This window comes from Lagopus muta, chromosome 3 (assembly GCF_023343835.1).
Source record: "Lagopus muta isolate bLagMut1 chromosome 3, bLagMut1 primary, whole genome shotgun sequence".
NCBI lineage: Eukaryota > Metazoa > Chordata > Aves > Galliformes > Phasianidae > Lagopus > Lagopus muta.
In genome coordinates this window covers 74,013,430-74,024,029 of record NC_064435.1, presented here as the reverse complement: position 1 = coordinate 74,024,029, position 10,600 = coordinate 74,013,430, and the positions used below count along the sequence as shown (strand labels likewise).

The following is a 10,600-nucleotide window of genomic DNA, read 5'->3' as shown; positions in this document are numbered from 1 at the left end:
ATACTCTATGGATAGCTTAAGCTGTAGGAGAAGGCTGTAGGAAACAGTGTCAAATGCTTTACTAAAATCCAGGTAGACAGTACTCACAGCCTCTCTACAGCGTTCATATTATTAAACTCATAATAGAAGAAGACAAAGTTAAGTCAGGTAGCATCTGCCTTTCATAAAACCTTACAGGCTGCATGAGTCATATGATGACATTGACAGTGATCCACTGCATAATCTTATCTAGTACCAAGGTCAGGTGGACAGGGCTGTAATTCCTTGGATCCTTTTTCGAGCCCTTCTTGTACACTGGAGTCATGTTTGCTAACATCTACTCCACTAGTACCTCCCCAGCCAGAGAGGAAGGCTGATTAATATTGACAACAGCTTAGTGAGAATTTTCGCTAGCTCTTGTGGTATTTATTCTTGGATAGATCTCATCCAGCCCAATAGACTTATAAACACTCTCATGATGTAACAGACCCACAGAACCAAAGAACGCTGGTCACTTACAGTTTCCAATTTGAAATCATCTCACTCTGTCACTGTCTTCCAACTCAGGGGCTTGGGTACCTTGAGAATAATTAGCCTAAATAATAATTAATAAGGCAAAAAAATCACTGAGTACCTAGTGTGAGTGCAAGTGTTTGAATACTTTGTTATAGCATGAATCATTCTAATCTTTTTTTGTTGTTTGTTTCTTTGTTTTTTTAAGTGAGAGTCCTTACAATCAACAGCTGTGGCACAGAATGTTTTCTCCTAACACTGACTGCAAAAAGCTGTGACAACTGATGGAGAGCACAACATGAGCCAGTGAGTTGTCAGTGAGACATTTGTATCCACATGCTTTATCTAAGTACAAAGGTCAGTGATGTGTGGTACCATTCATAGGAATAACAACATACAACAGAGATTCCCTTTCTTATTAATTAATAATTCCTAGGAAGTAACATAAATAAAACAGTTGTGTGGATTAACCAAATCAATTGCTGTTGAATGCCTGCCTTTTACTTGACTAATTTCTCAATTTAATAGTCAAGGAACTAGTTAAAGACTTGGCTCTGAGCTGTTTATAACAATGATCAGAAGTAAGAAAGTATCTTTAAGTTACTGGTTTCACAGTAAATTGCATAAATTCTGTTTTGTTTCATTCTTTAATATAATTAAAAAAAAAAGTAGAAGATACTTTCCACTGTATTTCAAAAGTTCAGTTATTTTGCTTACAAGTTTATTAGTACTGGGAAATCTTAAGCCACTGGAGTATTGATGTCATTCTCAAGCATAAATATACCACAGTCTGAGTAATGGCATCTCTGTAATGATACAGGCACCCACATGTTTTTGAAAAGAGATTATAAACATTCAGATACAATGAATGAAGCATGATTACTTGCTTGAGAGAAAAAGAAATCAATCATCATTCACAGAACTTGAACAGTAATTCATAATGAAAACCATTTATCCAAGCATATAATTAGCTGAAGTGATGCAAACGAAATACTTTAAACAATATGAAGAATATAGATTCTAACAGTGACAAATGATACCCAAAGTTTTCAAAATAAGTTTACTTCCTAATAAACATTACGCTTTTCTTTCATTGATTTTTTTATTTTAAGAATACATATTGAGAAGAGGGACTGATGGTAACCACCAATAATAATGCAACCTGGTTATAAATAGGTTACAAATAAAAAGAGCAGTAACAATAAATACTGGAGAAAAGAAGTAGGAGACTATTGTACTCCAGTGGACTTTTGTATTACATTAACTGTCTGTAGTGATGAGATGTTCTTGTGAAATCCAGTCCTGCACTAGTTGTCTGCATTAAAACCAGCAGCTAGTAAGTAATGAATGGGCACTGTGTGACGCTCACCTCAGTATTTGCCTTTCAGGCATTTCTTAATAGAGGATTTCCAGAAGCATATTACAATATCTGGGTTTCACTAGGAAGGAAAGAAGATCATCTGGTCTAATGTCAAATGGCCTATAACCCCTTCTGTGTGAAGATTTCACTCACTGGGAGACTGTTTCAAAATATGTCCCTTGGTCTGTCTGAAGTTTAAAAGGAAAAAAAAAAGGATTCTTGTTAGTGAGCAATTTCATTTGTTTAGAACTTACAATATGTAAAGCATGGGTTATGGCAAACTACTATTTTTTAATAGAAATTTTGCAGTAGAAAGTTGAAAAATAAGTGAGTACAAAACATACAACTTCACTATCAAGAAAGGAAGTAGTCAGTTTTTTTCTAGCAGGTGGAAAAATTTCATTACTTTTATTTTCTGCCAGCAAGGAAAAAGTTCAATACTGATCATAAACCTTTGACCATCATTTTGTCCCTTGGAAATAATTATTGGAAAAGCTCTTGAATTTGATATTCCATTCTGATGAAAGAACTCCCAAGATTTCACAGCATACATGTCATTTGTAAAGAAATTTTAAAGGACGTAAAAGTAATAATTCAAATTATAAAAAAAGCTTTCCAAGACCTCAATTTTGTTCACAGCCTTATTTACTTCTAACTAATTTGATTTCAATAAAGCATATAATTTCTGATCTTGGCAGGGAAAATAAAAAGGGCCTTCCAAGTTCCTCATTTCTGATTAAGAGCACTATAAAGATTTGATTTTCTTGGAAAACATATTTTTTCATATAATTAGACTATACATAAGATTCCTTTGTTAGCCATCTGTCTTTAACCTCTTGCTGTTTTCAAAATCAAGTCAGCGGAAACAAGGTTCCACCGACCTAGTCTGGGAATCGAGTTACATACAGCTGTCTATTAGCAAAGATAAATGAAACCACCAGTGAAGTCAAGTAAAGACAATTGGTGCTGAATAATTACCTAAAGAAGAATTGGTGATTTTTTATTATTATTTTAATGTTAATACACAATAATTGAACAGAGCAATGATATTAAGTATATTAGGCACACAGTAAACAGCTCTGAAATCTCTTGCATCATGAAACGTAATATAGCCTAAAGACTACAACTAATATAGCTTCTAAATACAATTTTGCTTAGCCACTAGTCTCTGGAAACAAGCATTTATTTTGTTGTTTAAGATGCATTTACTATGTTTTTGCCACTTTTATTTTACTTCAGTAGGGAAAGATGATAAGTTCTGCTAAAATATCTTCTCTTTTGCTGTCAATGATGGATATGAAATGATTACGTCACTTAAGGCTCGAATCATCAGAGGACTTTTCTCTCCTACAGCTTCCCATAAGTGAGTCATGACATATACTATGTACTTGATCAAAAAGCAGCAAGTCTGACATATGAAGGTCAGACCAGAGAGGGCAGTAACAGAAGGGAAATGATCTTGCATTACTTTATCATGGAAAAAAGGGAGCAGTAAAGTTTAAATGAGAAAAAAAACAAGATTCAAGATAAACTTCATTAATAATAGCTATAATAGCAAGCAGGTGAATGTCATATATTACCTTATATTAAAAATTATTCTCTTCACAATATTCACAGAAGACTTATATTAAATTTATTACTAGAATGTAAAGCACAGAGGAATATGAAAAACTGCATGGGATATGTTGCTGAATTTACACAAAATTTTGTTTTAGGGGGGCTTTTGTTTAGGCCTGAACAGCATACTTTTTTTTTGCTGTTGGCCAAAAAAATAGCATGACCAAATGATCTGAAAAAAAAAAAAAAAGTTTTTATAGGAGTCTCAGAAAGGGGACTCATAAAACATGTATATTTATCCTGGGAATATTCCATGTGAATTACTTAGTGGTGCACTGAACTGGATAAGCCATAAGCCAAGAGAGAGCACTGCAATTAATCTCCTCCCTCTTTTCCTGATTTGCAATGACAAATGGTGAACTGGAAAGGGAATGCGTTGAGGTCCCAATTAGAGAACAGTGGTTGATGTGAAAACCATGGAAAAAGGAGCCTGAACTTGTCCTTGCAGACATATGGCTCTCAATAAAAAAAATAAAAAAAAAAAAAAAAAAAGGCAGCTCTCTGACAGATTACTCCGTAGTCAGCAAGAGTGAAGCACACAATTCTACTCATTTTATATATCTGCACCAGACAATATTGCAGAGAGCTGTATCAGAAGCTGCACAAGTGGAGAGCAAAACAAAATGGCTTGGATGTAAAATATCTGACAGATAATTGCAAACAATAAAAAGTTACAGTCAGGCCAAGCTGCAGAAGAAGGTCAGTGTGCTCCACATGGAAATGGTCGAATTATTTACACTGAAATGTTGACAGAAAACATAGCAGTTTTGTTTTGTTCTGTTTTCTCCAATTGATTTTGGATATTAAAAAAAAAGAAAAATAGAAAAAAAGGAATATTACTTAAAAATCCCAAATTCTAGTTTTTGGTCAAGAGGGAAGCAAGAAGGAAGCTAATACTCTTTCTTTCCCTCATTATTTTCAGTGTCAAATTCTAATTTCAGTCCATTCAGGCGTAGTCCTAACTGTACTGCCATCAAGAACCTTCACGAGCGACCTCAACATTGCTGTCACAAGCCACTCTACTGGTAGAAAAATACTGCATTGTGATGTTAAACCAGATTAGAGCGCACATGGGAGCAAGAGACATCATAGTGACTTGATCTCCTGATTTTCCTGTGGAAAATCACTTTATGTTCTTGTGAGAATCCTTCTTTGTTCTTTGGCTCAAAGCTTGCTTCCTAAGGTATCTCTTGTGATAAGACTCTGAGTGATTTGTTGAGGAGGCAACTAATGGGGGCTAACTGTGTGACAATCGATATCGCTTTGAGAACATTTGAAAGCCCCTTCCCCCAGAGCTGTTTGCTCTGTAGAAGAGCTGATGAGAGTGCTCAGGAGTGTTCACTGGCGGAAGATCTGTCCTGTGACAAAACAGCTTCAGCTAGTTGTGGGAAAATTGGGGAACGATACCATCATGTTCTGTGAGAAACAGGATGCAGATGGGCATCCCTGCACCCTCTTATCTGCTGGCAAGGCCCGGAAGATGGGAACAAAGGAGTTTCTGCTGAGATCCCAGAGCCAGAAGCTGCCACTCAAAGGAGAGCTGACTCGACCACTTTGAATTTGAGCTGTCACTCCAAAGACAGCTGACTCGACCACTTTGAAACTATTGAAAAGGGGCCATCATCACCATGGTCGTCCCTCGTTGTTGTCAACAGAACAACTCTGCCTGACGACCCACCACTACTGAAGATCAAAGACTGAACCATGAACCTCACTGGATCCATGGTGGTGACTATCTCCCTCTTGCTGCCTATAAAGACCCCTTGCTTCTTCTTTTCTATATTTTTCTATCGCCCTCCTTCCCTTCCCCATTACCCTAATTCATAATAGTGTCCATCCTCCCCTTCCCCATTTCCCTGATTAAGATTTGTAATAAACTGGTCGGACCAACATTTGAACTGTTGCTTCTTAATCTCATGCCGGGTATATAGATAATAAAAGAACCTCCTCTCCCTCCTATAAATTGGAGCGAGACAGTTCTGTATTAAGATATGCAATATTTTTCCCCTTAAAATTAGGGGGCTGAATCTCCCCAGAACATTTTTGGTTCTTTTCTATTTTACTTTTCCACAATGCAACAAATGAAGAAAAAAAAAAAAAAAAAAAAAGAAAAAAAGGAAAAGAAAGATGATTATATATTAATACACCAGAGATTTAGTTAAACAAATAATCACTGGTGAAATGCAAAACAAGGAAGCAGAATTCTTTTAAAAGTGTTTTTTAAGCTCTGTGTCTGATGATTTTTATATGCTTTCTTCAGTGAATAAGCAAAATCTTACCTTTCTTAAGTTCTCAACAAGCCTCTTACATAATTTATGTCTGTAATATACTGAGTAAGCACTTTTCTTATGAACATGACAGTTAATGAAAACAAGCTTTTAAAAACTTTCTCACAGTGTGCTGTGGAAGTCAAGTAAACTTTCAGAGTGAACTAATGCTTGTGTAAAAAATAATTAATATAAGATCTACTTCACTAGTGATAATAGATTTTTTTTTTAAATTAACTCCTCATGCTTGCTTTCTGAATTAATGTCAACACAGTATTACCAAATAAAGTAAGAGAAAACAGTGAAGATATTGAGTGTTTTAGAGAGATTCAAAATGCTCCTACTTAGATTTAAAAGCATTGCTGTAGCCTGCAGTGAGGATAGAAATACATTTTCAGTGACATAAATCTTCCTATCATGACATTAATTATGAAAATGGAAATGACATTGTTAAAATCAGCTAAGCAAAAACCTCTCACTAGCAGACACACTAAGACAAGACGAAAGGTCTTTAAGAATATCTTTAAGATCCGGCAGAAATAATTTGAGAAAAATCTAAGCTTTTAGGTTATCTGAAACATCAGCCCCATAATTCATCATTTTCTTTCTTATTATTATACTTGTTCTTTTTCCCATTTTTAGCATTACTTCTACTCCTGCTGCTAGTAGTTTGACACAGTTAACATAACTAAGTACTTTGAATTTTTACCTGGCTCAGCAGGTAAATTGGTAAACAATTTCCTTGAGCCTGTTAGTACATTACTCTGACCAGAAGGTGCATTTGATTTTTCAGGTGGCATTTTGTTGGTGAGAAGGTGATTCTATGGCTGAGAGCCAGAAATTGTAGTTTCAGGTAAGGAAGCCTTTGTACCTGTTCATGCAGAAGTGGATTATAAGCTGTAAATATCACATTAGTGTTTCAGCCTGAAGATGATGGAGAATTCTTTCAAAAGCTGGTACATTCTGATCACAGTTAATGTAAGTCTTTTCGTCGAGGACAATTTCACAGGGGATGCAAGCTTTGGATGAAATTCTGAAAATTTACCTGTTGAATAACAATACTAAGAATAAACTGAAGACAAGCAGAGGTGTCACACAGCAATCTACATACATGCCTTGACTGCTATAACTCGCTGCGGGACATTCACAGATGAAAACAAAAAGCCACGATGATTCACAGCGGTGACTCAAAGCATAATATAAAGCACAGTATTTTCTGTGGCATCAAATATAGTTTTCAGAACATTGAACTCCCAGTATTATTCACACAAAGCTGGAAACTCAACTTTCTGAGGGTTTTTGATAGATTTAACTACTCTATTTTCAAAGCAAGGCCTAAAGTTTGCTGTATGATACAATCTGGCAATAAAAGCAATATGTTACAAACCATAGCTCAGAATTGTCTCAAATAAGCTGAGAAACTTTTTCTCAAGCATTCATCAGAATATAACCTAACAGGGTGTGGAAAATTACTGATATTACTTCAGATGTCTATGTTTAGAACACAAATTTCTTCTTAAACTTAGAAAACATCTATGTTTATATATGTATAATCAATGGATATTAAGTTGTTATAATCACAAAAGAACAAGAGAGTTAGGCAAAGTAGACTAAGATAAAAAGGAGAATAAATGGAAGACTTACCCATATGCCAGGCTCACCTACAGAAAACACCAGAAGAGGGGATCTCCAGATGAGATCCCTCCCCACTGGTAGCCAGCTCTTCAATAGGTCTAGGAGGGCTGGAGCGTGGCTCCACCCCTTCCGGCAGCACAGGGGAATTGCCTTCAGCTGTGCTCCTCTGGCTGACTCATGGCTCACCTCAGGTGATCAATCAGAGGTTCAGGTCATGACCCAGCAGTTCCCATACTATATATATATATATAAATCTATATATTTATATATAAATAAATAAATAAATAAAAATCAATCGTGACACATTTTAATCCTACAAATTGTAAATTTGACAATCTTTTGCATGAACTAGGAAGTTAGATTTAAGGCAACAAAGTCTGATAAACCTAAGCTTTAACAATACACATGAACACCTGTCCATGGGAGTCTACTGGATGAACAGAGGGATCCCATCATAGCTGGCTCTCTAAAACAGCAGTATTCTGAAACAGCTGTCAGAATAAAGAATGTTGTCACCAGTTTCCCAGACTAATTCTGTATTATATTCTTTATTATCTTCTGTTACTACCTTTATTTTCCCGAGTGCATCTCACTATGCAAATAAGTGGTGAGAGACATCAAAACCCTGGCAAGACTGGCACTAAAATATCTTCTTTCCCATCTATGAATCAGTATGAAAATCATAGAATCATAAAGGTTAGAAAAGATCACTAAGACTGTCTAGTTCAACAGTTAACACATCATATCCTACTAAAGAGTCCCTAAGTCTCCCTAAGTCTACACATTTCTTAAAAACCTCTGGGAATGGTGACTTAACCACCTCCCCAAGAAGTCTGTTATAGTGCTTCACCACTCCTTCTGAAAAGAACTTTTTCTTAATATCCAACTTGAACCTCACCAGGTACAACTTAAGGCTATTCCATTTCAACCTATTGCTGTTACTTGGAAGAAGAGGCTGACCTCCACATCTTCACAACCTCCTTTCAGGTAGTTGTAGAGTGTGATAGGGTCTCCCTTGAGCCACCTCTTCTCTAGACTAAACAATCCCAGGATGACCTTTTCTTTGGTCACCATAAATAATGTCAACCAAGATAAAACAGGTAGCTGCAATGGGAAAAATTTAGAAAAGCAGAAGGTTACTAAAAAGTTTTGCAGAAAGTTACTTTTTTTCACAGTAAGCAAGCTAAACTGGAATGAATTAAATGTTTAAGTTCTTCTTTAGTCTAGGTTCTTCTTGTCTTCAGGATTTATCATGGAGAGGGAGTTATAAATTTTGACCACAGTTGTTTTAAAGAGGGTCCAAAGATATTCTATGGAAGAACTGGAAGATGTGCAGTAAAATATATTTGGAATTCCATGGACTTGAGGTCCTGGCATAATTCTAATTTCTAAACCATAATTGGTTTAGAATCTGAGGACCTCATAAATGTTACTCTCTATAGAATATAACATTATCTCTGCTTATAGTTTCCTTTAGCAGCAATGCAAGCACTTCAATATCATATACTAACTCATAACGTACATCAGCTTACTGTACTCCACTTAGTCAGAAGTGTAGAAGATAGTAACTATTTTTTTTCTGATAAGTTCCTGAGTTTAGAGAATGGCTGTGATTTACCCCATGAATTTTGTTTAATTCACAGAGAATTTTATATGAGTGGCAACAAAATTATCAAACAAATGGGAATATTCCTAACTATTCCTGGTTCTGCATCTGACTTAGTATGTTTTAGCAACATACATGATGTGTTGTCTCTAGTACTTTCCTTTGTATTGTAACAAGAATATTCCTTGTTTAGTTCTAACAACAAACACTGAACAGAGTTGTGTTTTTATGCTTTACTCAAGAAAAAAACAAATATACTTTTACCTCCTCTGTAATTTTATTTTTTTACTCTAACCAAAGATGTACGAGAGCAAGCAAGTAAACACATCTATATTTTCCCTTCTTTGTAGCAAGACTTCTTTTGTTACACAACATTTAATTACACAGAACTCACTGATTAAAAGAAATCCTACTGTCTTATTTCTGTCACTTTGATACATTACCCCAATTTCACCAGAAGATTCCTCCTGGCTTACAGTTTTTGGTCACTGTTTTTATAAATACCTTCCTTAGGCAATTCATTCTGTTAGAAATGTGTATGACATTGGATTTTTTTCCCTTCTGACTAGAGTTGTTATGATTAATGGATCTGATCCTGCCCTACAAAGCAGATAAAAAAGTCCTCTTTGGACTAGATTCACTGTAATATTATTCCAATTTTCTGCAGAAGTAACTCCATTACATGGAAACTGCTCGTGAAAAAGCTGCTAAAGTGAAGTACGTGAAGTAAACAAAGGCCAAATCTTTTCACAGCATTATTGCCACTTTCTGTGGCCCTCTGTTTTCCTTTTTGATGAATGCTCTTATTTCTTATTTTTTGTCTTGAACAAATCACAATGTGTACTGTGTGAACATGTGCTATGGTTTAACTCTGGCATGCAACTCAGCACTGCCCTGCTCTCCTCAGGTGGGAGTGGGAGGAGAACTGGAAAGGTAGAAGTGTGAGAATTCAGAGGGAGAGAGAAAGGTAGTTTACTAGATAAAGCAAAAGCTGAGCACACAAGAAAACCAAAATCATCATGTCTCTCTTTTCTTCTGCCTTACTTCAAATTTTACTGTTCGGGATGACTCTGAATGCAATGGAATATCTCTTTGGCCAGTTTAGATCACCTGTGTCTGTCCCCTTCTAGCTCCTTGTGAGCCCCCAGCTCCCTCTCTGGCAGGACAGAAAGAGAAGCTGATGTGTTCTTGACTCAGTGTGACACTGCTAAGCAACAACTAAAGCATCAGCAAGTTATCAAATTGTTTTTCACCCAAATTCAAAATGTGGCATCATACCATCCTACTCTGAAGATAATAAAATCTACCCAAGCCCAAACCATGCCAACATACCCTTTAAAAAGAAATAAACCAATTATTCCACTCTAGTGATAGAATATTGTGTAGAATTACCAAGATAACAGTCCATTTTGGCTATGACAGCCAATCCACAGATACTTGATTACACTTCTTCTTTAAAAAAAAAGAAAAAAAAAAACAAAAAAAGGAAAAAAATTTAGATTTAGCCTATTAAAAAAATATTGTCTTTGAATGTTCATTTGTTTTTGTGAAGATTTTCACATGGCTATCTATCTCCTTTGTTCAATTATTTTTCTGCAACACTTACAGCATGATAGAATCTTA

The 10,600-nt window shown here is 35.7% G+C and overlaps 1 long non-coding RNA gene across 1 annotated transcript; it reads right to left on the bottom strand.

Annotated features, from left to right (window-relative positions):
- Positions 1-319: 319 nt before the first annotated feature.
- LOC125690733 (uncharacterized) lies at positions 320-7,434 on the bottom strand. Its single transcript, XR_007375762.1, has 3 exons — positions 7,381-7,434; positions 6,608-6,781; positions 320-2,040 (listed from the first exon to the last, which is right to left on the bottom strand). It is a non-coding gene; the product is annotated as an uncharacterized LOC125690733 (long non-coding RNA).
- Positions 7,435-10,600: the final 3,166 nt, after the last annotated feature.